The 26,413-nt window shown below is 40.9% G+C and overlaps 1 pseudogene; it reads right to left on the reverse strand.

The window, feature by feature from the left end:
* Nucleotides 1-22,894: 22,894 nt before the first annotated feature.
* On the reverse strand, nt 22,895-23,244 carry LOC138429246 (small ribosomal subunit protein uS10-like; annotated as a pseudogene).
* Nucleotides 23,245-26,413: the final 3,169 nt, after the last annotated feature.

A 26,413-nucleotide genomic window follows, 5' to 3' on the forward strand; every position in this document is an offset into this window, starting at 1 on the left:
ATGTCCATTTATTAGCTTATTGTTCTGTAGGTCAGAAGCTTGGTCACAGTGAGGCTGGGTTTTCTGCTTATGTTCTCAAAGGCTGAAATCTCGGTGTTGGCCAGGATTTTTTTTTCCCTTGGAGTCTCTGGGGAAGAATCTGTTTACAAGTTCATTCTTGCTGGTGAAATTCAATTCCTTGTGGTTATAAGACTGAAATCCCTGTGTTCTTGCTAGCTTTCAGCTGGGCCAGTCTCTACCCCTAGAAGCCACTTGCATTCCTTGCCACGTCGTTCCTTCCCTCTTCAAAGCCAATAATAAAGAGTCTTCTTTGTGCTGAATTCTTTTCATGCCTTAAATCTCTTTAGCCAGGAAAAGCCCCATCCCTTTAAAGGGTTTACCTGATTAGATCAGGCCCACTAAAGCTCTTTTTAAAAGTCAGCTGTGTCATATAGTTAAAAACTAATGAAGAAACTAATATCCCTTCCTATTCACAAGTCAAGGGGGGAATTATAAAAGGGTGTGAGTCACTAAGAGTAGGTTAGAATTCTCCTACCTCAAATGGGTAAAGCTAGGCTTGAATCCATGTGTAGCAGATTCTAAAGCCTGTGCTCTTTTTTCTTTAAATTTTATTGAAGTATATTTGATTTACAATGTTGTGTTAATTTCTGATGTACAGCAAAGTGTCTCAGTTATACATACACATATATTTTTTTTCATATTCTTCTTCGTTATGGTTCACTGTGGCCTTCCCTGATAGCTCAGTTGGTAAAGAATCTGTCTGCAATGCAGGAGACCCTGGTTTGATTCCTGGGTCTGGAAGATTCACTGGAGAAGGGATAGGCTACCCATTCCAGTATTCTTGGAGGATATCGAATATAGTTCCCCACGCTATGCAGTAGTACCTTTTTATCTATCCATTTTATATTTGATAGTTTGCATCTGCTAACCTGTAACTCCCAGTCTATCCCTCTCCCACCTAACCCCAACCACGAGTCTATTCTTTGTTTGTGAGTTTGTTTTGTAGAAAAGTTCATTTGTGTCATATTTAAGGTTCCACATATGTGATATCATGTGATACTTCTTTCTCCTCTGACTTACTTCACTTAGCATGATATCTCTAGTTACGTCTATGTTGCTGCATGATATTATTTCATTCTTCTTAATGGCTTACTAGTATTCCATTCCATACACACACACACACACACACACACACACACACACACACACAAATCACATCTTCTTTATCCATTCATCTGTTGATGGACACAGGTTTTTTCCATCTTGGCTATTGTGAATAGTGCTTCTATGAACATAGGGGTTGCCTATTCTTTCAAATTATAGTTTTGTCTGAGTGTATGCCCAGGAGTGGGATTGCTGGATCATGTAGCAACTCTATTTTTAGTTTTTTAAGGAACCTCCATACTGTTTTCCATAGTGGCTGTACTAATTTACATTTCCATCAACAGTACAAGAGGATTTCCTTTTCTCCACACCCTCTCCAGCATTTATTATTTCTAGATTCTTTGATGATGACCATTTATTATAAAGTGGTACCTCACTGTAGTTTTGATTTGCATTTCTCTAATAATTAGAGATGTTGAGCATCTTTTTGGGTGCTCATTGTTCATCTGTATGTCTTTGGAGAAATGTCTGTTTAGGTCTTCTGTCCATTTTGGATTGAGTTGTTTTTTTGGGTTGTTGTTGTATTGTATGAGCTTCTTGTATATTTTGGAAATTAAGCCCTTGTCAGTTGCATCATTTTCAAATATTTTCTTCCAGTCTGTGGGCTTTTTGATTTTTTTAGAAAAAAAAATTATTTGGCTGTGCTGGGTCTTAGTTGCCTCATGTGGGGTCTCTGATCTTTGTTGCAGCATACAGGATCTTTAGTTGTGGCATGCAAACTCTTAGTTGGGGCGTGTGGGATTTATTTCCCTGACCAGGGACTGAACCCAGGCTCCTTGCATTGGGAGCACAGAATCTGAGCCACCGGGTTATCAAGGGTGTCCTGGTCTTTTCCTTTTGTTTATGGTTTCTCACCAGTGGGGTAGAGGGCAAAGAGAATTCCCTTAGCGGGGTGGGGGTAATCTAGGCTCCTTGTTCCCTTGGGATCCAGACTCCTCTGCCTTTCAGGAGCAGAAGGTGGTTCTGTTGGCTCCCAAGGCTTTGGCATCCAGTGTAGGACATCTGGTGCGAAAGCCTTCTGGTAGAGGTTGATGTGCTGTGTGTGGAAGGCTCCGCTGTTGGTGGAAGGTGGGGTCCTGAGACATGAATTGAGGCCAGAGAAAAACATTGCAGCTGTGGAAGTATGGTAATGACCCAGGTCCCCCAAGGCTGCTGTTCAGTTTTCGATAATTCTGGAATGGCTTTTAGTTCTACTGGGTGTCACTCTGCTTGCCCCAAGCTAGGGCCTTAGGGCACTAAAGGGCAGGTAAAGGCTGCAAACAAGTGGCATGAAAAAAAAATTTGTAAGTTTTATTAGATCCCATTTGTTTATTTTTGCTTTTATTTCTATTGTTAAGGCCTGTATTCTTTTTACTGGGCCAGTCGGCATGTGAAGACCAAGATCCTTGTTTTTCCAGCACCAGTGGTGGAGGTGAAGCATTGGGCTTCATGTTCAGAGGGCAGTGCAGGGTCCAGAGTGTTGCTGAAGGCCCTGTATATTGTCTGATGTGTTGGGTCCTCTAGTTGCTGTGGGACAGCGGGGCCCGCAGCTCTTCCAGCTCTTACCAGATCTCTTCCTTCAACTTCTCTGAGTCTTGGACCAGGAATACATGTGTTCCTTGGTGAAAGAGATCAGTTTCTTACACACAGTGCCTGTGTTGTGGGTTAGAGACAGATGCTGGTTCTGCTTTGTATGTTTCAGTCTTCCTTTCAGGTTCCTGTTTGTCTTCAGGTTCTGGATTGTTCTTGCTCTCCCATGATTTATGTCCAGGATTTTTCCCCTCATCTGTCAACTCTTTTGACTCACAGTGACTTTAGACTGACTACCAGACATAGAGGCAATTGCTTTCATTTCTTTCTTCACAAGCCCCCGTTTTCATGGTCTCTGCCAATTTTTTTCTTTGATTCCTCTCTTCCTCTTCCAGGCTTTTATTTTTCTAACTACAGTTGTGTAAGGTTTCATCTCTATGACAAATCATCAGTCACTGTGATTCTGCTTCCCTGATTGAGCCCTAACTGAGTGTGATAGAATGTCTCTAAACCTTCATATACGCTGGGTTACCATAGAGTTAAGAATATTCACCCTCCACATTATAATTTCCTTTGCGTATACCTAACTTCTTAGCAAAGTTTGATCTGTCAGTACAGTGGAGAATCAAAGGATGGGGCAGTGAAATGGTGTATGGCTTGCCCACAGTCACCTCTGTTCTGAGACCTACTAGAAGCTCAGCATCCTATTTAGGGGGCCTGAGATCCATCAGTGGTCCCACTGTGCCTAGAGCAGAGGGAAGGAACATGATTAATGAACACACATATTTCACACACATTTCAAGAACATTTCTTTAATGTAAGCCTCATGGCTCTAGATAGCGTGAATATGCTGCTGCTGCTGCTAAGTTACTTCAGTCGTGTCCGACTCTGTGTGACCCCTTAGATGGCAGCCCACCAGGCTTCCCTGTCCCTGGGATTCTCCAGGCAAGAACACTGGAATGGGTTGCCATTTCCTTCTCCAATGCATGAAAGTGAAAAGTAAAAGTGAAGTCGGTCAGTTGTGACCGACTCTTCGCGACCCCATGGACTGCAGCCTACCAGGCTCCTCTGTCCATGGGATTTTCCAGGCAAGAGTACTGGAGTGGGGCGCCATTGCCTTCTCTGTCGTGAATATGCTAATGACTCCTAAAGTCCAATTTCTAATCCAAATGTCTCCCCTGTATTTGACACTTGTATATCTACCACTTAGCAAATATTTTTGAGCTCCTATTAACTAATGGACACTAGGCTAGATCTTGGATAAACAGTGATAGGCAAAATCCCATCACTGATAGTGAGGTTCCTATCCTCAAGGGGTTAGTGATGGATAGAGTTAAACAAGTAAACTCACATAGGAACATATCTTTCAAAACAGTGGCCAGTGCTTTGGTGGAAAAGAGAGGGGGAGTGGCAAGAGAAAACAGTGTGAGAGATGGTTTCACATCCAGTGGACGGGAAAGGCCACTCTAAGGAAGTTAACACACCTGTAGTCTGGGCTAGAAGGATGCGGAGGCATCCGAGAATGAGGTGGAGAGAATGATGGCTTTGACATGGGAAAAAGCTGGAATGGTTGAGGGACCAGAAGAAAGGCAGTGTGGCTGGAATTTTTGAGTAAGTAAACTTTTTTTTTTAATGCTGGCAATAAATAAAAGCAGTCAATTTGTTGGGAAGCGGTGTTGGGAGAGAAGGCAAATTGGGGAACTTGGAGCTAGTTTAAGGAGCCAGATTTATATATATTTATATATTATTTATATATTTAGGCTTTCTCTAAAACATCATTTTTTCCCTTCCTGTAAATTCTGTCTGTACTATTATCTGTCATTTGATCAAGGAAATAGTTAAATACTTTCTCTAGGTAAGTATTCGAATATTATCTGAAAGTGAAAATGCTTTCTCTGAGTAATCTTGCTCAGTCATCTGATTGTAGGAGAACATTTTGTATCGCACAGTTATTTGTGTGCTAGCTAACTTCTGGCTTGGGTTATTTAGTATTCACAACAACTAATGAGATAGTTTGTGCGCTTGAAAAAGCAGAGTGGGGAAAACTATTACAATTTTATAATTAACTCTTGGTTCTTTGTAGTGTTCTCTTTGCTAAGATACTGTTATTAAAGAAATTAAGAGATTCTTATTTGTAAAGCCTAGTCTGATTTTTCCTAATTATTTAAAACCTTACTATGACTCATTAATGTGTTGCACCATCATTAATTCAATTCATCCGTAGTTATAACATTTTGCATTGCTATGTCTATCTTAACTGTCATCAAATTTCTTTGACCAAAGGATTTTGTTTTTATTTATTTACCAAGATTTATCCTTTTCTCAGTTTTGGTGCCTTCTATTTGAAGCTATGTTTTTCACTATTTCAAGAGCATTAATTGGTAGAGCCCAGTATTTTTTCATTTTTTTAAATTGGAACATAACTGCTTTGCAATGTCGTGTTAGAAGGGAGGTCCAAGAGGGAAGGGATATATGTAAACATAGAGCCCAGTTTTTAAGATCAATGTAGTATGACTTAGCAATAGAGTGGAAATAGCTTTGGCCTTAGTGTTGGACAGACCTGGATGTGAATCCCAACCCCACTATTTACTTAGCTATGTCATCTTTGGTTAGTTCCGTAAGTTTTAAAAGTAATTAATTAATTGATATTTCATTGTGCTGGGTCTTCGTTGTGTGCACAGCTTTCTCTAGTTGTGGTGAGTCGAGGGTGCTCTTGATTGCGGTGCATAAGCTTCTCATTGCAGTGGCCTCTCTTGTGCAGAGCACATGCTCTCAGTGCAGTGGCTTCCGTAGTTGCAGCTTGAGGGCTCAGTAGTTGCAATACACAGGTTTAGTTGCCCTGCGGTATGTGGAATCTTCCCAGACCAGGGATCAAATCTGTGTACCCTGCATTGGCAGGCAGATTCTTACCCAATAGACCACCAGGGAAGTCCTAGTTACATAAACTTTTGAATCTTACTTTTTCATGTATAGAATGGACATAATGATCTCTTCCTCTCACAGCTGACAGGATTAAATGAGAGGATGACTGTGACACATAGCATATACCTATCACTTGGTAGGTACTCAACTGTGTATGTGGTCTTTGGCAGATCAGATCAGATAGACTACTTAGAATTGTATTTCAATTAACAGATCGATTTGCATTGGTTCTTCTACCTTTGCATTCAAGGATACTTTTATTTCTCACTTGAAAAGTGTTAGTCTCTGCTATTCCCCTCATAGTGGTAGAGAACATAGTGTTAGTCACTCAGTCCTGTCTGAATCTGTGCAACCCCATGGACTGTAGCCCGCAGGCTCCTCTGTCCATGGGATTCTACAGGCAAGAATACAGGAGTGGGTAGCCATTCCCTTCTCCAAGGGATCTTCCTGAATCGGGTTTCCTGCATTGTAGGCAGATTCTTTACCATCTGAGCCACTGTGTTAGATTTCTCACTTGGGACAGAGAAAAAGTTGCTGGTGGCACAAGGCTGGCTATGGCCAGGAGGGAGCAGCAGGCTGTTTTGATCAGAATGCTCTACAACTGGTTGGGCTCCTAAGGGAAGGCCAGGCCAGAATTTAAGTAAAAGGTCCAAACCATGGGGAAGAAATTGTGGTTGGACGCTAAATTCAAAAGTGCAATTCAGGGTTATAACCAAGAAACCAGATCATTCATTCAAAAAACACTGACTAGAAACTGCCATGTGTCAGGCACTATGCTAAGCAGTGAATTCATTGCAGTGATCCAAACACAGTGTCAGGGGCTTCTGGTGTAGAGGGGAGCCCCACAGTGATACTGCAGTGAGGTAAGTGCTATCATAATGGTGCTAAGCAGGAAAAGGGTGCAAGGGTCTGGGAGTTTGAAGGAGACAGGACCAGTTATACTTCTGGGAGAGGCATAGGAAACAAAGAATTTAAGAAACTCACACCTGAGCCAAGAATTAAATCAGTAGTTTAACAATGATGAGGATGGGAAGGTATGTTGTGGGTGAGGCAGTGAGGAATAGTTCCAAATGATGTTTCTGGTTCTTAAAGGGACCAGGCAAGGAAGCAAGGAAACAAAAGACTTTGGTTCTGATAGTATCTGTGGGATGTCCTCTAGAGGGTTGAACACTGCTCAGAGAACAGAGATGCTGCCTGATCCAACAGGGGGCTGAAAACTTGACCTTGTCTTCATTAACTTGAAGTAGAAATGATATAAATGACTCTAGTGACCTGAAATGGTTCATATGTAATTTCTGTTGGGTGTGGTCCCAAGCAGGATAAGATTTACCTAGTGAGTAATCAAAATTTTTGCTGATTTTATGAAACAGAAGAAATGGCAGTGAGCCACTTACTTTTTACCCCAGAAATTCCAGTGGACTGCTGTGCTAGGGAATATTTTTGCAAGTTGGTTAAGTATTCTAAATCTTAGCTGGAAATCTCACCAAAGATTTTTTTTGTGGTAGTTCTAGGGGCTCAGAATTTATACAAATTGGGTTCTTCTGTTCACCGTGTCTGGCAATTTCTAACAGTACACATACAGCATAAATGTGCCTCCAGATGCTGACATGTCTGTCAGAGAGCACAGAGCTCATCTAAGGAGCTGGAGACAGTCATTTGTTCAGTTCTGCTTATTGTGTTTTGTGTGTTTGTGTCTATGTGCTCAGTTGTGTCCAACTCTTTGTGGCTGCATGTGCTGTAGCCTGCCAGGCTACTCTGTCCATGGAATTTTCCAGGCAAGAATACTGGAGTGAGTTGCCATTGCCTACTCCAGGGGATCTTCCTAACCCAGAGTTCCTAACCCAGAGATCGAACCGACATCTCTTGTGTCTCCTTCATTGGCAGGCAGATTCTTTACCACTAGTGCCACTGGGAAGCCCTGATTATTGGAGTTGCATTAATTCCCTTTTCTTTAAAATGCACTCTCAGAAGACCCATTTCTGTGACTGTCTGGGAAAAGATGCAGCTGAGAGAGTTATGCTGGAGAGACTAGAAGTATTTGCCATCTTTTGCTGCAGCCAAGGTTTGCAAGCCAAGATTGATTTCCTAGTAAGGATTCATTTGAGAATAAGCAGCAACAATGTCTTTTGTTAACAATATGATTTCAGAGTAATGATGTTCCAAAATTTTCTCAAGTATTGTACTATGGGAAAGTGAGGATTTATATAGGACATATTTTACCTAATTCACACTATAGTGTATTCCTATTGTTCCTACAGTTTCCCATTCCTACAGTTCATAGACATAACTGTTTAAGTCAACAGAAGTCTGGAAATTATTTGCAGAGTGAGGCAGAAAGTTCTCACTGGTTCAGTTCAGTTCAGTTCAGTTTAGTCGTTCAGTTGTGTCTGACTCTTTGAAACCCCATGAATCGCAGCATGCCAGGCCTCCCTGTCCATCACCAACTCCCAGAGTTCACTCAGACTCACGTCCTTTGAGTCAGTGATGCCATCCAGCCATCTCATCCTCTGTCGTCCCCTTCTCCTCCTGCCCCCAATCCCTCCCAGCATCAGAGTCTTTTCCAATGAGTCAACTCTTTGCATGAGGTGGCCAAAGTACTGGAGTTTCAGCTTTAGCATCACTCCTTCCAAAGAACACCCAGGACTGATCTCCTTTATTTATTTATTTATTTTTTAAAAAAAATTTTAAATTTTAATATCTTTAATTCTTACATGCGTTCCCAAACATGAACCCCCCTCCCACCTCCCTCCCCATAACATCTCTCTGGGTCATCCCCATGCACCAGCCCCAAGCATGCTGCATCCTGCGTCAGACATAGACTGGCGATTCAATTCTTACATGATAGTATACATGTTAGAATGTCATTCTCCCAAATCATCCCACCCTCTCCCTCTCCCTCTGAGTCCAAAAGTCCGTTATACACGTCTGTGTCTCTTTCCCTGTCTTGCATACAGGGTTGTCATTGCCATCTTCCTAAATTCCATATATATGTGTTAGTATCTCCTTTAGAATGGACTGGTTGGATCTCCTTGCAGTCCAAGGGACTCTCAAGAGTCTTCTCCAACACCACAGTTCAAAAGTTACTAAAATCTGTGACTGTCTTAAAAATCATCAGGGGATTTAAAAATCATTTGAGCATATTTCTCGTTTCTGATTGTTGCATAGTAAACTCTGTTAATCTAGGTTCCTGTCTTAAGCCAGTGTGTTCTGGGGTAATTTGTTTTGCAGCAATAGGTACCGTTAACAGTGGATCCAACAGATGATGATGGGTAGTGAGGTCTTGCTGAACATTTAGTCTCAACTGGCCCAGGAGTAAGCTAGGAGATGTTATTTTTAAAAAGGTGAGTAGTTAGCAACAGATGAGGACCCTAAGGGTCTTTGCTGTTATTCTTTTACTAGGGCTTACCAGTGACTCCATACCATTTCTCTATTTATCCTGGAGCTCCCTGAATTTACTGATGATGAGCAGTGCGTGGAAGGTGGCAGTGCATAAAAACCTGGACCTTCTGCAGAGAGGAGGTCTTTTCATTTAGCTATAGTCACCATGTTGAACATTAACATCCCGACTTATTTATTTTATAACTGAAAGTTTGAACCTTTTGTACACAATATCCCTTGTCTCTGGCAACCACCTGTTTGTATGAGTTTGTTTTTGTTTTTTACATTCCGCATATAAGTTAGATCATGCAATATTTGTTTTCTGTCTGATCTATTTCACTTAGCATAAAATCCATTCATGTTGTCACAAACAACAAGATTTCATTCTTTTCTTATGGTGGAGTAGTATTCATATGTATACATATATCTCACATCTTTATTCATTCATCTGCTGCTGCTGCTGCTAAGTTGCATCAGTCACGTCTGACTCTGTGCGACCCCACAGACAGCAGCCCACCAGGCTCTGCCGTCCTTGGGATTCTCCAGGCAAGAACACTGGAGTGGGTTGCCATTTCCTTCTCCAATGCATCAAAGTGAAAAGTGAAAAATGAAAGTGAAGTTGCTCAGTCATGTCCGACTCTTCGCAACCCATGGATTGCAGCGTACCAGGCTCCTCCATCCATGGGATTTTCCATGCAAGAGTACTGGAGTGGGGTGCCATTGCCTTCTCCGATTCATTCATCTATCCATAGGCAATTAGATTGCTTCCATAGCTTGGCTACTGTGAATAATGCTGCAGTGAACATGGGGGTACATAAACATTTTTGATTAGTGTTATTGTTTTCTTTGGATAAATACCCAGAAGTGGAATTACAGGTTCATAGAGTAGTTCTGTTTTTAATTTTTTGGATGAAACATCATACTATTTTCCATAGCAGTTGCTGCAGAGACTTCTTTAATTCTGGGCTCCCCTCAAACTAGTAGCCTAGGAGTTATTTGGTCAACGGGTCAGAGCAGCACACCCAAATGTGGTATGAGTTCTTCCAATCCAAAACAAAGCTGAACTGCTTTCCAGGGCTTATAATTTCTATCCCCACTGGCAGTTTATGAGAATCCTCATTCCTTTACATCCATACCTATGCTCATTATTGCCACACATTTTGGTGTTTACCAATCAGCCAGATATAAAATAAAATCTCACTATGGTATTAATGCAATTTTACTAATTACTAATGAGGTTAAACTTTTTTACATATTTATAATTTTTGTTTCTTCTCTTTTGAGACATTTGTTTGTGAATATCATCCATCTTTCTGTTAGGTTTTTAAATTTATCTTAAAACTCTTTTGATGTTATTTCTGTAGTTTGGGTAGAACCCTCCTTTGCTTGCTTTCTTTTGGCTAGAAGGAAAATGGTGAGCTTATGGCGAAGATTCTCATATCCAGGAATCCCCTGGATATTTCTCTGGCTGTTATTCTCCCTCTCCATGGACCTCTTGCATCACTGAAAACTGGTGCACTTTGCCCAGGCCTTTGTCACCTCACCTTGTATCACATAGGTTGCTTGAAGAGTGGGAGTAGGGGGTGGCTGAGGATGAGAGTGTGCAGGAGAGGAAACATACCTTGATCCCTGGAATCTTCTATTTCTCTATCATCCAGTCACTATTTCAAATGTTGTGTTGAAGCTGCGTTCCTTCCTTTGAGGGCTGCTGGTTCTTAATCTATGTCTGCTATTCTCTTTGTTAAGTTTGGAGTGGCCAAGGGCCTATGTTCTGGCTTCATTCTGCCATTTCACTCGGGGAGTCTCAAGGCAACTTTTAAAGGCTGCCCTTGCATTCATTTTTCAACTGATTTTCTCAGGGTAACAATGTTGGAGAAAAGATTTATCTACCCTTGACTCTGTGTTTCTCTACGAGGGCCCATTGTAGCAAGATGAGCCCTGCTGGAAATGGGCTTAACATGCCACAAAAATGAAACATTTCCCTCCCCCACAACTGAAAATTTCTAGCCTGAACCCCTACTATAAGGCAGATATCTTACTCCCAACATTTAGGAATAAATTCAGATACTTCTGACATTTTGCTTACACATGTCAGTAAAATTTAGCATTTTTATTTTTAAAATTTATATAAAAATTAAAACAATTTTATTTATTTAAAAATATTTATGTTTATTTTTATTCTTACAATTTTCTTAACATGTATGTTATAAATTTGGATATAATTTTCAGGGTTTTATATTGAATTTGTCATTTAGGTACACACAACTTTGAGTTCTTCTTTTGATTTCTTTGCTAACCTGAAAATTTAGGATTTTTAACTGCACCTTCCACAACTTTCTTGTCCCTGGAGTTACGACTAAGATTGACTTGTGGAGAGGTGCTAATGCTGTCCCCAATAGGTAGGAGAGTTCTGCACGTCTAGGTCTTTGTTGCCATCCCCTGAGAAAGGGCTTATCCTGTTGAGCCTCTGGCTCTCCCATCCTGGCCAGCATCCACAGAATTGTTACCCGGTTGTTACCCATCCAGTCTTTAGCCTCATGGTACAAGCCTGTATGCTCTCATACCTGGCTATGTGAATTAGATTTTTATTGCTGGATAACAAATGACCACACATCTAGTGGCATGTGGACTGCCCCCTGCAAGCCTGCAAGCCCTATAATTGCCCAGCTGTAAGATGGGAAAAAGAGCTGGGAGTTAGCAGGGGAGACGTCATGGTTTATTGGATGGGGCTCTTACATGCCTGAAGCAAGTTCCTGAAGCAACACTCCACCATCTATAGCAGATTACAGGCAGATCGTGGCAGCAGTCTCAGCCTTCTCTAGCTGGGGGAAAGAGAGGTTACCAGTTACAGGGAAGACTGACATCAGGATGGGGCTTCTCAGGTGGCTCAGATGGTAAAGAATCTACCTGTAATGCAGGGAATGCAGGTTTGACCCTTGGGTCAGGAAGATCTCCTGGAGAAGGTAATGGTAACCCTCTCCAGTATTCTTGCCTGGTAAATCCCACGGCCAGAGGATCCTGGCAGGCTCTGTCCCTGGGGTCGGAAAGAGTTGGACATGACTGAGTGACTAACACTTTCTTCTTTCTGGCTCATTGATTACCAGGGAAATCGGCAGAGGGGCATGTCCCTCACTGCCCCTTTGGTAAACTATGATGGTGGAGACGTTCTGATCAAAGATTAGAACAACCACCAGCAGGGGTAGGTGGTGGAGGGGAGTTACTGATGCGGCTCTATGATTAAGAAGGAAGGTCAGCTAGGAGAGTAGGGTGTAGGTGAAGCAGGAACTGGTTGAGCACAGGGTGTACAGAGGGCAAGAGAATAGCCATCTTGAGTGGCCTGTTCATACAAGATCCATGTATTATCCAACAATTTCTATGACTCAGAAGTCCAGGCAGTCTAGTTGGGTCTGCTGTTCCATGTCTTCCAAGGCTGAACTCAAGAGGTCAGCCAGGCTATATTCTCACCTGGAGGTTCTGGGGAAACATTTGCTTCTATGCTCATTCAGGCTGTTGGCAGAATTCATTTTCTTGTGGTGTATGACTGAAGTCTTCATTTTTTTGCTAGCTGCCAGCCAGGGACCACTCTCAGCATCTAGTGCTGCCCCTGAGTGTCCTTGCCTTGTGGCCCTCTCACAGGTCCTCCTCAAACATGGCTGTTTTCTTCCTCAAGGTGAATAGAAGAAGCTCTCACTTCCAATCTCTCCCTACAGGGAAGGCCTTTTAAAGGGCTCACCTGAATATGCCAAGCACATGCAGGTTAATCTCCTTCTTGATTAACTCAAAGTCAACAGATTAGGCACTTTAATTACATCTTCAAATTACCTTCACTTTTATGATATGAGATAGCATAATTCCAGTTGTAAAATTTCATTATATTCACAAATATTACTCACACTCAAGGGGAGGAGAGAATACAGGGCAGACACAAGGGGGTGTGAATCTTGAGATTAGTCAGATTCTGCCAGCTACACTGTGGGACCCTCAGGACTGTAGTTCTCTCTGCTAACTTCTGTGTCTCTCTTGGCATCTGAGGCATAGGAAGTTCAGATGCTTTGCTATGCTACTCAAGGACTGGGAGGAAACTCAGGGCTCTTTCCAGGCCTGCCAGACAGCCCACCATTTTTATCAGGCTTGGGGGGTTTCTTACTGAGGTCTGTCTCATATCCTTAGTCTTAAAGGAAGAACCACCTCCCTTTCATCCCACAGGTCCCTGGATGGGCAGGACAAAGAACAGAACTCTCATATAATTTCTAATTTTTTATTTTTTTGCTTTTCCTCCAAACTCTTGCCACCCTCTCCAATCCACAAAGGTTTATTTGCTCTCCTCATTGGTGAACGGGGAAGGGATGGGAGAGGTGGATGGTTAAATAGTTTCCGAATCTATTGCTTATGGCAGGACCTCAACTCTGTAAGTTTAAAAGCTAAAAATTAACTTCTTTTGTTCCTATTTGAATTTCAATGATGGTCTAAGATTTCCTAGGACAGCAGAGGCCAGGATTAGTTTAAAGAGGTGGTGGAAGCTATAGGGTAAACAAAGGGATTGCAAGGATGTCTCAAGGCTCCCCTTTCCCTGTTATATATGAATTAATACTTCATATACACAATAGTTCCCAAAACAGTCTAGATTTTCTGAATCATCTTGAGAACTGGATTAGTTCCATGTTAATTTTTATGCCTCATCTACTGTTTTCTTTATCTGTGAACATTTCCTCCTCTAAGCAGGTAGAAACCCCAGAGAAGGGAAAATTGAAATGGTTCTAGAAATTAACAAAATGTTAATTAAGTTCCCCTTGCTGAGGGGAAAACTGAATTTGGCAGTGTTTCAGAGAAAATAAAGGACTCATGCTTATACTAATTAAGGGTATTACTCAAGTGAAATAACTGGAAGTCAATATAAGCCCCAAAGCTTAGTAAACATAAAGAATGGTGCTGGATTGGAATAAAAGGAAATGGGTAATAGGATGTGTTCAAAAAGCAGTTGATAATTCTCACCAAAATAGTAGTGTTAGGATAATTTTACACTCAGCTACTAACCACCATTTCCCTCCATCCCCACCCCTCAATACCCAGGTTTGATTGTCATGTAAATAATATGTTAATTTGCTGCATTAATGCAACTGATGGAAAAATCTCAAAGGAGAACCTAGGCTGGCCTGCCTCCTCAAAGCCAGATGGGGGCACCTTGTCAGGCTACTAATTCACCAGGCAGAGCTTCTGGGGTATTGATTTTTCTTTCTCATTCTTTCTTCCTGACTGCCTTTTTCATGTTCTTTTATCTTGTTTCCAAAGGCATAGGACTATCTCAGACAAAGTCTGTCTCATTTTCACATAGCTCATATCAGAATGCTCATTTCCTACTTTTTAAATTACTTCTTTTTTTTTTTTTCTGAATTTATCTTTGCTTAACTTGGGTCATAATACTTTTTTTTTTTTTTTTTTTTGTGAAGAACAGACGCCTGGCATCTACCATGAACACCTAGAATGCAATAGCTGCTCATATTGTTGATACTATGAACATATCAAAGAAATATTTATTTACTTATCTGTCTAACTCCCACTAGACAGTGACCACTTTGAAGGTAAGGATCTATTTCATCCATTTTTTGGTCCCTAGTATCAACACAGTACCTGGCACATAGAAGTTCTGAAGCAAACTGTACCAAATAAATCAATAATAGCTAGAGGTTTACTGATGTGTCTTACCACACTGCAAAAGAATAATAAGCTCTGATGTTATAATTTAAGAGTAGAGTACCATAGACGTAGGTAAGGAAAGGTTGACGGGTTAGTTTTCCAATTACTGGGAAATTGAATGGAAAAAAGATGCAAAGAGGAATAATTTCGGAGATGGTCCACACTCTGTCTATGGATTGTGTATCTCTCTCAATCAACTTACTTCTTACCTAAAAAAGAAAGAAAGGAAAAAGAGACTAAGAAAAAAGAAAGAAAGAAAGAAAGGAACTACAGGCGAGTATTCTCACTATGTAGTCTTTATGAAGTCAAGCTTATTTCTTATTCGAAACAGAGAACAAACACATCCCCTCTTTCCTTAAGATAAAATACAAACTTGAAATGGTCTCTCAAAAATCATTATGAAATCTTTTCAACCAAATGGCTGCAGGGAATTGAAACTGAGATGATGTCTGAGTCAGACGGCTGGGATAATTTTCGTTAGCAGGACTACTTGTGCCACTGCTGATTTGGTAACAACCTCAGAGCAAATCTCATTTATTCCCAGGGTGGATGACCTTAATTTGTTTCAGCCAAAAACGAACAAAGAAATGATGAAGAACAGAGCCTGTCTCTTTCTCAGTGGGACGCTCAGGTTTGAAAATAAGATGAGATGATGTCTTTTTTTTTGTTTTCCTTCTATGTTTGCTTCAAACATTTCCAAGCTCTGTCCTCTTTCCTCCACCTTTGTCCGTAGTGTCTCACACATTTTAATTAACTGGATATAGTCACTTTTCCCCACCATGGTAACTTGATAAAGTCTAATTCTCTTGGATAATTCTAGATTAACTAATGTGGTAATTAGTTGGATTCCATAAGCACCATATTTTTCTTTTTGTTGGTCCATTCTTCCAAACTGAAGCAATATATCCAATTTGAAGAGTATCTCAATTTCTAGGAGGTAGTGTTATACCTTTTTAAGACAGTAAGTTTTAGACTCAGTCATAATCACATAGGGGACTTAAGTCCTAACTTTGTTAGTTACTCCAAGTTGTGGGGCTAGGAGTGTCTTTTTTAGTATCTCCTGATTTAGCAAAATGTAGGAAAGAAACTGCTATGTCACAGGAATTATTTGAGATTTAAATAAGTTAAGAGACCTCCCTTAGTAAATATTTTCTTCCAAGTAAACACTTTTAGCTAATACTGAAGTTTAATGTTGATTCTCTAATTTTACTTTTAAAGACCCTAGTTAATGATTCGGAGAAGGCAGTGGCACCCCACTCCAGTACTCTTGCCTGGAAAATCCCATGGATGGAGGAGCCTGGTAGGACATGACTGAGCGACTTCCCTTTCACTTTTCACTTTCATGCATTGGAGAAGGAAATTGCAACCCACTCCAGTGTTCGTGCCTGGAGAATCCCAGGGACGGGGGAGCCTGGTGGGCTGCCGTCTATGGGGTCACACAGAGTCGGACATGACTGAAGCGACTTAGCAGCAGCAGCAGCAGTTAATGATTAGTCTTCATTTTTTGGGGAATGGGGTGGCCATACCATGAGGCATGTGGGATCTTAGTTTCCTGACTAGGGATTGAACCTGCTTTTCCTGCAATGGAAGCTCAGAGTCTTAACCATTAGACTGCCAGGGAAGTCATTGTGACCAGTCTTAGCATCAATAAATGTGAGAATAGTTACCAATAAGGAATTTTGATTTTGTGACCTTTAAAGTTAATATTTTTGTGACATGATTCTACAATCTGCAGATTAAGAGAGTTGAAAGTGACAATCCATATTTATTACAATACTTTATTTTTCTGATAAAAAAATATAATTGAACAGGAGTTGATCGACTTGAGGAAGATCACACAGACAGTTAAGTCAGGAATAGATTCATGGATTTCCAGTTGGAGGATAATACACCACATCCAGTGATTTCTCACTTCCGGCTCCCCCTTTTCTACTAAGTTTATAGCAAACTCATTAGCCTGGCATTCAGCGTCTTTCATAATAAAGTCTCAGGTTCATGTGTTTACTCAATGAGCATTATTGAGTGCATACTATATGTCGGATCCAGATGCTGGGAATGTAACAGTGAACTAAACATAATCTCTGCCATCACTGAGTTTATATTCTAGTTCAGTGGTTCTCAAAGTTAGTCAGGGAACTTAAGGGGCTTTGGGGACTCTCTCAGAGTGTCTGCAAAGTAAAGATTCTTTCCATAATAAAACTAAAATGTTATTTGTCACTTTCACTCTTGTTTTCTTTTCTTATGTGTATATAGTGAAGTCTTCCAGAGGCTATCTGATATGTGATATCACAACAGATTGAATGTAGAAGCAGATGTGGGAGTCTAGCTGTCTTTCATTAGGCCAGATATTAAGGAAAATTGCAAAAATGTGAAACAATGCTATATTTTAATGACTTTATGTGAACAATTTTTTCCATAAAAACCTTTACATTAACATGAAATGGGTTTATTTTTGTTATTTTAAAGTGACTACATAAATGTTTAAAAATTTATCAATTAAAAAAATTAAAACATCTTTATTAGGGTATAATTGATATACAAAATATCACATATATTTCATATATATAATTTTATGAGCTTGGATATATGCATACACCCATAAAACTATCACCACAATCAAGGTAATAAACATCTGTGACCACCAAAAGTTTTCTAGGCGCTTGTCTTGTGGTACGAATACTTAACATTAAATCTATACTTTTTGCAAGAATTTTAAGTGCACAGTGTAGTGTTCTTAATAGTAGACATCATGTTATACAGCATATCTCTATAACTTATTTATCTTACATAACTAAAACTCTATACCCATTCTAATACAGTTTGTATTTATAGATATATCCTTCATAAAACAAAGCTCTTTGGGGCCTTAAATAGTTTTTAAGGATGTAAAGGAGTTGCTGAAACCAAAAGGTTGGAGAACTGAAATTCTGGTTATTCTAGAAAATAAGCAGATATCAGAGTCGACACAATCAGATCACGACAAAGTGAAGTGAAGTCGCTCAGTTGTGTCCGACTCTTTGCGACCCCATGGACGTTAGTGTACCAGGATCCTCCGTCCATGGGATTTTCCAAGCAAGAGTCCTGGAGTGGGTTGCTGTTTCCTTCTCCAGGGGCTCTTCCCAACCCAGAGATCAAACCCAGGTCTCTCGATCGTGACAAAGGTCATGAAAAAAAATGCAGCAAGGAAAGGAAATAGATCAATTGGGTGATGAGTAAGGATCACTGTCTACAACCTGTTCTCTGAATCACTTAAACTTCTTTGAACACAATCCATGCTTTTCTCCTTCTAGCCTTTGAAATGCTGTTCTTTCTGCCTGTTTTGTCTTTCTCCCCACTTTTATCTATCAAAATTCTATTCTTCTTTAAGGCCCATTTCAAATGCCACTTGAGCCACTATTCCTTTCCTCTTTATCTTCTAACAGAGATCACTTGTCTTCCTTTTATTGTTCCCAGCCTCAACGATAATATTTTGAACTTGTGACACTCTTAATTTTATAATAATTTTATGCTTTGTACAAATTTGCAGTTTAGTGTATACCACCTTCCCTCTATCAACAAGGCTTAAGTTCAGCAATAACAGAAAACCTCTAAATAATAGTGGTTTCATCAGGATAAAAATGCATTGTCTCTCATTTAAGTCAAAACATAGGCCATCCAGGGCTGGAGTAGTGACTCTTGCTCTAAAATTTTTCAGGATGCAGGCTTCAACCCAAGAATGTGGTCTTCAGCCTCCAAATGGCAGCATCTCTTTCAGGAGGAAGAAAGGAGAGAGAGGCAAAGATGAGATGGCTAACAATAAGCACCAGTCCTTTCTTAAGAAAGGTTCCTGGAAGCCCCTTTATAGAATTTAGTCATGTGCATGCCTAGCTGCAGAGGAGGGTGGGAAATGAAGTCTTTGTTTTTGGTGCTCCTGCGCTCAGCCATAGCTAGAAAGTAGAATAGATACTGGGGAACAACTCTGTGTCTATTCTACTCCCTAAAGTGGCTACCACAGGCATAATTCCAGGTAAAAGCTTAAAATGAACTTTCTGCAAGTAAGTAATACTGAGACAGTAAAGGACAGGGAAGCCTGGTGTGCTGCAGTCCATGGAGTTGCCAATAGTTGGACACAACTTGGTGACTGAATAACAACAGCAAATACTGAGATCCCATCTCAGAATTATTTGTTGTATAATGAATTCAGGAGGACTTTTACTCATCAAAAATTTGTTTTTTCTAAGGGAGGTGTTAAAAATGTTTAACAAATCACTGACTCAATGGACATGAATTTGAGCAAACTCTGGGAGATAGTGAAGGACAGAGAAGCCAGGAATGTTGTAGTCCATGGGGTCATAAAGAGTTGGACATGAGTTAGCAACTGAACAACAAAGAAACTCTACAATCTATCTTTTCAAACTTAATTGTTTTGGGGCTCACCAGTTCATCTGTAGGGACTTCCCTGGTGGCTCAGACGGTAAAGTGTCTGCTTACAATGCAGGAGACTGGGGTTCAATCCCTAGGTTGGGAAGATCTCTTGGAGAAGGCAATGGCAACCCACTCCAGTATTCTTGCCTGGAAAATCCCATGGACGGAGGAGCCTGGTAGCCTACAGTCCATGGGGTTGCAAAGAGTTGGACACGACTGAGCTACTTCACTTTCACTTTTTAGTTCATCTGTCACTGCTATTAGACTAGAAAACTACTTTTATTAGAACCTCCCAACTTGTTGTTTTCACCATTTCACCTTCTCCTGCTTGCTCTCCCCAGTGGTGATAAAGACTTCACCAAACCCTTCCTTGCCAAAAGTGTCGCCAGGCTTCCTGGTATAATGTGATGCTCTTGTACCCAAGTCTCTCCTGTAGTCCTATCACAGAGAAAATAACCTTCAGAAGAATCCCTTGACATTCTGCTCAAGTTGTTAGGTTAGCCTGCATATTTGTTTCACATAAAAGCAGATAAAAATTTTATAATTTCAAGGTACTAAAAATTTTGGGGCTTTGAAACAATGTACATTGGCTTTCCGATTTCTTCTCACTGCATGTAGGTCTTTGCAAATGATAGTGCTTACCTTTGTGTTTTGAGTCTTTGGATATTTACCTCCAAAAAGGTTTCACTGGGATCTACAGAAACATCCTCTGACACACTTCTGCCCCACTCCTCCTCACCTTCCCTCACATGTTTACTTCTGGTGATTAGTGCTTTCAGAAAATAGTCACTCCTCCACAAAAATATCTGGGATTTCTACACAATTGAATTTATACTTAAAATACAAAGCAGTCTATGGTTTTTAAATATAAAAACTTGTAGTTAAAAAAAATCTTTAAAACATTTATTTATTTTTAATTGAGGGATAACTGCTTTATAATATTGTGTTGATTTCTGCAGTACAGCAATATGAATCAGCCGTAGGTATTTGTATGTTCCCTCCCTCTTGAACCTCCTTCTCATCTCCCACTCCTTCCTACCCCTCTAGATTGTCACAGAGCCCTGGTTTGATTTCCTTGAGACATACAGCAAATTCCCACTGGCTATCTATTTTATATACGGTAGTGTACATGTTTCCATCCTCCCACTGCCCCTGTCCATAAGTCTGTTCTCTATGTCTGTGTCTCCACTGCTGCCCTTCAAATAGGTTCATCAGTATAGTCTTTCTAGATTCCATATATATGTACTAATATGTGATATTTGCTTTTCTCTTTCTGACTTTACTCTGTATGACAGTCTCTATGTCCATCCACCTCATTAGAACCAACTCAAATGCATTCTGTTTCATGGCTGAGTAATATTCCATTGTATATATGCATCACAGCTTCTTTATCCGTTCATTTGTCAATGGACATCTAGGTTGCTTCTATGTCCTAGCTATTGTAAATAGTGCTTCAGTGAGCATTGGGATGAAAATGAAAGTCACTCAGTTGTGCCTGTACAGTCCTGGACTTCCGTAGGCCCGAATACTGGAGTGGATAGCCTTTCCCTTCTCCATGGGATCTTCCCAACCCAGGGATCGGACCCAGGTCTCCTGCATTGCAGGCGGATTTTTTACCAGCTGAGCCACAAGGGAAGCCTGAACATTGGGGTACATATATCTTTTTCAGTTTTGGTTTCCTCAGGGTATATGCTTAATAATGAGATTGCTGGGTCATATGGTAGTTATATTCCTAGAGAAACTTGTAATTTCAAGATGTTTGGAATTATCCCAGAGGTTAGTTCTTTGAAAAGTTGAATTGAAAGTGAGAACCTATTAGAAATGGCATTTACTGTGTTTGTTCTTATTTGATTTTTCATTTATACATGTATTATTCTCTTTGGACTGTACACTTCTTGAGGACTACTTCTGTGTATGAAACAACAGCTATAAAGTGAAAAAAAAATAGTTGCCTGTAGCTAACAGTGATGGCGACATGGGATTTGTTTTACCATGTGGCACGGAGCTTCCACAAAATAAAGAACACTACATAGGACTACAATTATTCATTGTGCACGATTCATTCATCTCACCACAGGTATTTCTTGAGCAACAACCAAGCAGTCTGCACTGTGGTAGATTCTAGGAGCCAGTGTTGAGCAATATCGATACCATCCCTGTCCTGATGGAATTATACAAAATATAAGAGAAAGACAAGACAAAGAAGCAATAACTGTGAAATACAACGAGTGCTTGTTGGGGAAGCACAGATTGCTCTGGGAGCACTCGAGGGAGGCATTTACCCCAGTGACAGTCTTTATGGAGGTTTCGCATACAGATACCTCATCTGAGCCTCACAAAATTTTCTGCAATGAGTAGTGCAGGGATTACTCTTCTTATTTACAGATGCGGAATTAGCCTCAGAAAGATCAGCAAGACTCAAGGTCCCATGGACCCAGACCTGGGCTTGGAACTCCTTCAATGTGAGGCTCTCAGCACTGCTCATCACAGCAGCTGGAGTGCTGGGAATGTGAGCTTTGCGGTGTGAGGCAGATGCTCCCAGGCTTTGCAGTGCCCCTATCCCAAGCTCTCAACTCCCACTGGCATCAGTTAATTAATTCTTGGCCTCTATAGCAGTTGCCTGGAAGTCACGCAAATGTTTTGACCAGCATGGCTCTAAGTGCTCTTTAACTAGGGCTAGTAATCCAGTGTTCCTGCTGGGGACAGCCTTTACAATTAGGAAAGGGGCCAGAGGATCTTCCAAGCAGGCACAAACTACAGAAGCTCAGCCATAAAGCCTTACTAGAATGAGGCACCAAGCAGCAGTCAGCTAGGTGGGCTTTTTTCCTGTCCTATTAAGGAGAAGTTAGATTCCCCAAAGAGAAAACAATATTAAAATGCCCAGAGTTCATTTGGCTTAATGTTTAGTACCACTGAGTTGAATGGAGGAATGAACACAGTTGTTGGGCAGGACATTTTCCCTTAATGCTCTGTATTCCCACCTATACACTATTCCCTGACTATTCCGGAAAAGTTTCTTTCTTACAATCTTTTGAACTCCTCGAAAATTTTCAAGTGATATTAGAGTCTTACAGGAATAATGTGCTCTAGCAATAGCTCTGGTAAAATTGAGGAGTTGGTGATAATTATTTCCTTGGTTTGTAGTGTAGTAGACATACTATGGAAGAGGGGGTGGCAACCCACTCCAGTACTCTTGCCTGCAGAATCCCATGGACAGAGGAGACTGGCAGGCTACAGTCTGTAGGGTCGCAAAGAGTCGGACATGGCTGAGGCGACTTAGCACACATGTGTGCAGACATACCATGGGCTTTGGAGTCAACGTAAATTATCTCAACTCATTTACTTTCTGGCTGTGTCATCATGGGAAAGTTTGTGGACTTCCTTGAGCATCAAAGGTTTCTTCAAAGGATAGTTGTAAGGATTAGAAGAATGACATTTAATATATCTAGTACAGTGCCTGGTACACATGATTGGTCTTCAAGGAATGGAAAATATTACTATGATGGTTAAAAATCACTTTTTCCCTGGGAACTCAATGTGAACTCCAGCATCTCTTCTAAGCCTGACTTTTCTGGTAATGTAAGTTCCTCTGGTGCTTTACTTTTATTATAAATGTCTTATGTTGTGTCTTCCATAGTTAGGGCCCATGTGATTATTTAACCCACTAATACTTAGTAATATTAATTTATAATCTTGCTGGTGAGATAGGATGTTGGGAACAGATCTAGGTATAACAGGTGAAATGAATGATGCAGACAATTGGTGCTATGGGATTTCTTTTCTCTTTTTAACAACTGATTATCAGTTTATTTAAAAGGTTGACTTAGGCATCAGCAGTGGTGACTTCCACCTTGACTCCTGGCTCATTACTGATGGACGTGATCTGCTTGACAATCTCAGAAGGACTGTGCAGGTCAAGGAGTCGCTTGTGGATTCTCATCTGTAATTGATCCCAAGTCTTAGAACCTTCACCTCAAGGAGTTTTCCTTGTAGTTATTCTCAGTCTTGGCGGGCCTCATAGTCTGATCAGGTCCTTTCACTTTCAGATTCTTTTCCTTCCTACCGCCCATCAAGTCAGCACATACCTTCTTTAGAGACTTCACATTGCGGCTGGTGAGGGTGATCCTCCAACTTTTGCTCCAGTGGAGTATTACGGGTGTCTTTAAAGGGCATGGCTGTGGTGTGGTCTCCTGACTGACTTGTTCCTCTGCAAGAGCCAACACTGGGGAGGCAGGAGCAGGAGTGGGTGGCTCAGGGCTCCGCTACAGCAGTGTCTGAGTCTTCCTCAAAGAGTATGGGATTTCTAATAAAGCAAATATGACCATGGCCTGGGATTTCTGAGAACTTACCCAGACAGTCAATAATTATCACTTGCATAGACTAGGTGGGGAATTCTGGAATCTGGAGCCAAACCTGGCTAGCTAATGACAGCAGATAGAGAGGTGAGAGATTGACTTTCAGGTATTGATGGACAAAACATGGTGTTTCAGGGGTAATGGAAATAGATCAGAGTTCAAGCATGTAACTGGCCAGGAGGTCAAGATAAAGCATCTAGGCTGTCCCAATAGGTAGGCAGTGCCCAGTGATGGGGACTTTGGGGAAGATAATATTCAAAAGTCAAAGAACATAGTCATGCACAGTAAGTCTTCTGCTGACTGAATTCCACTTCCTTTGGCAGAAGAATTGGGGAATTATCCCAGTCCTTGAAGGTTTGCAGGGTCCAAATTGTGATGGTGGGGTGAGATAGAGACAGTGTAAATAATTCTAAAATTTAAGTGAATATGTGAACCTTACGACAATGCTTCTCAAAGTCTCTGGACCATCTGTTTTAAAATTGCCTGGGAGGCTTGTAATAAATACAGACAACTAGAACATCTGGGGGAATGGATCCTGAGGATATCCATTCTAAATAAGATCACAGAGAATTATGTACTGTAATCCTAAAAGGACTGGATAATTCATATTAGATGCCAGACTTGCGAGCCAGGTCAGAGAGTCCTGAAACAAAGAATCAGGACCCTGTGAAGAAGTCAGACTTTTCTCACTCAGTGAAAAGTGGTGTGCAGAGGGGCTGGGTATATGGAAAAGAAAACTGTGCACAAGTCTTTTGTCCTGGCGGTAGGATTGCAAGTAGGATTTCAATTTCCAGTCTGGAGAGTTGGGGTTTCTGGAACAAGAATGAAGACAGAGAATACCAAGAAAAAGAAATTATACTGGAGATTAGGCAAAATATGATAGAGGATCTGCAACAGGGTTACCTGTTTAATGTCCCCCCTGCCCCTCAACCAACTAGCTGTGGGCTCCCTGAGGGCCCAGCTCATAACATCTTCATCTTTATTTCTTTTGCACTTAATATAGGGCCTGGGCTTCCCAGGTGGCTCAGTGATGAATAATCTGCCTGCAATTCAGGAGATGCTGGTTCCATCTGTGGGTTGCGAAGATCCCCTGGAGAAGGAAATGGCAATCCACTCCAGTATTCTTGCCTGGGAAATCCCATGGACAGAGGAGCCTGGCAGGTTAAAGTTAACGGTGTCACAAAAGAGTCAGACGTGACTTTGGGATTAAACAACAATAACAGCATAGGGCCTGGCACCAAGTTGGCTTTTAAATGTTTATTAAAGAAACAAATAAATGGATGATTGGACTAGTGGCAAGGGTGATTTAATGCTGAGCTCTGGAATATGGACTAGTTACTCAAAGGTCTCCTGGCTCAGTTTATACATGGTCCTGGGAGTTGAGTTGGGGCTGCACTTGAAGTTTTGGAGTTGGATAGAGGAAGCAACTATGTTGACTCAAGACATAGACTGAACATACAGTTAGGATAGTTTAGGACATATTCTGGAAGAAAAGTGTGATTTGAATCTGCTTTGAAGGCAAGACAGACATCATATGACTCAGTTCAATCCAACTCACTAAACATTAATTTGGCATCTACTCTGTGCAATAGATGAAAATGCAATTGTGAGTAAAATATAGTCCTTATGCTGAAAGAGACTGAGATAAGAAAGGACCAAAATGTAGTGTTATAGAGGATACTGAATTCCTTTTAGGGGTGATAAAGGTCAACAGCTGCAGCAGCATAGGATTCAATCTCCGCAGAAGCAGATGGCAAATGCCCTCGGCGGGTGCCAACTTGTAGTTGACATACATATATGCAATAGAATATTACTCAGGAATGAATCTGAGTCAGTTGAACTGAGGTGGATGAACTCAGAGCCTGTTATACAGAGTGTGCCAGAAAGAGAAAAATATTGTATATTAATGCATTTGTGTGGAATCTAGAAAAAGCATACTGATGAATCTATCTTCAGGGCAGGAAAAGAGATGCAGATGTAGAGAATGGACTTGCAGACGCACCTGGGGAAGGAGAGGGTGGGACAAATTGAGAGAGTGGCATTGAAATACATACATTACCATATGTAAAACAGATAGGTAATGGGGAGTTGCGGTGTAACACAGGGAGCTCAACCCAGTTCTCTGTGATGACCTAGAGTGGTGGGATGGGGGCAGGGGTTTGGAGGGAGATTCAAGAAGGAGGGGATATATGTGTAATGTATTTATGGCTGATTCATGTTGTTGTAGTTGTAAAGCAATTATCCTCCAATCAAAGAAAACAAACAACTAATTGCTGCAGAGATACTAGTGATAAATAAGGGTTTAAGATAAGTACCATCTGAATAAACTGTTTGCCTTTGAGTAGGCTCTCCATATCCAGAGGGTGTGTGAATACTAATGAAGAGATTCTCCAGGCTCAGGGAGGGTATTTTTGGTTGTCTCTTGTCTATTCTTCCTTCACCCACAGCTGGCCATTGCTAGCTGGTCTGCCCTGAAAATGCAATGCAATTCTGTGACCTGGAGGAAAGTTCACAGGTCCTAGAGCACAGGTGGCTCTGTGATGTTTGTCTACTGACTAGCATGAACTTTTTCTCTACTCTGAAAAGTTCTTCCTCAGATCAAAAGCATTATAAATGTGCATTATTTGGTAGGTCTCAAACACACCAATTGTTGACAGCAGAGCCCGGAATTTGTCTTTTCACCAAATGGTGTTCAGCCCTGGGATCAGGACTTAGAAGTCTTACTGTGTAGATTCTTATTATCAAAGTCCTAGCATCATATTTTCTCAGTCAATAAATGTGTTAGAAATTTGTGTGAATTAAAATTAAAAAGACATCAAAACTGTTCTGTTTTTCCATTCTTTCACTCTTTCCTACCTACCCTTACACAAACCCAACAAAAAATATTCTCTGCCAATAAACTCAACGTTTATAGAATAACAGAAATGACTTATCATATGGTATGATTTTGTTGTGTTGTAATGACACTCAAGAAGAATGTTAGAACA

This window comes from Ovis canadensis, chromosome 1, assembly GCF_042477335.2.
Source record: "Ovis canadensis isolate MfBH-ARS-UI-01 breed Bighorn chromosome 1, ARS-UI_OviCan_v2, whole genome shotgun sequence".
Lineage (NCBI taxonomy): Eukaryota > Metazoa > Chordata > Mammalia > Artiodactyla > Bovidae > Ovis > Ovis canadensis.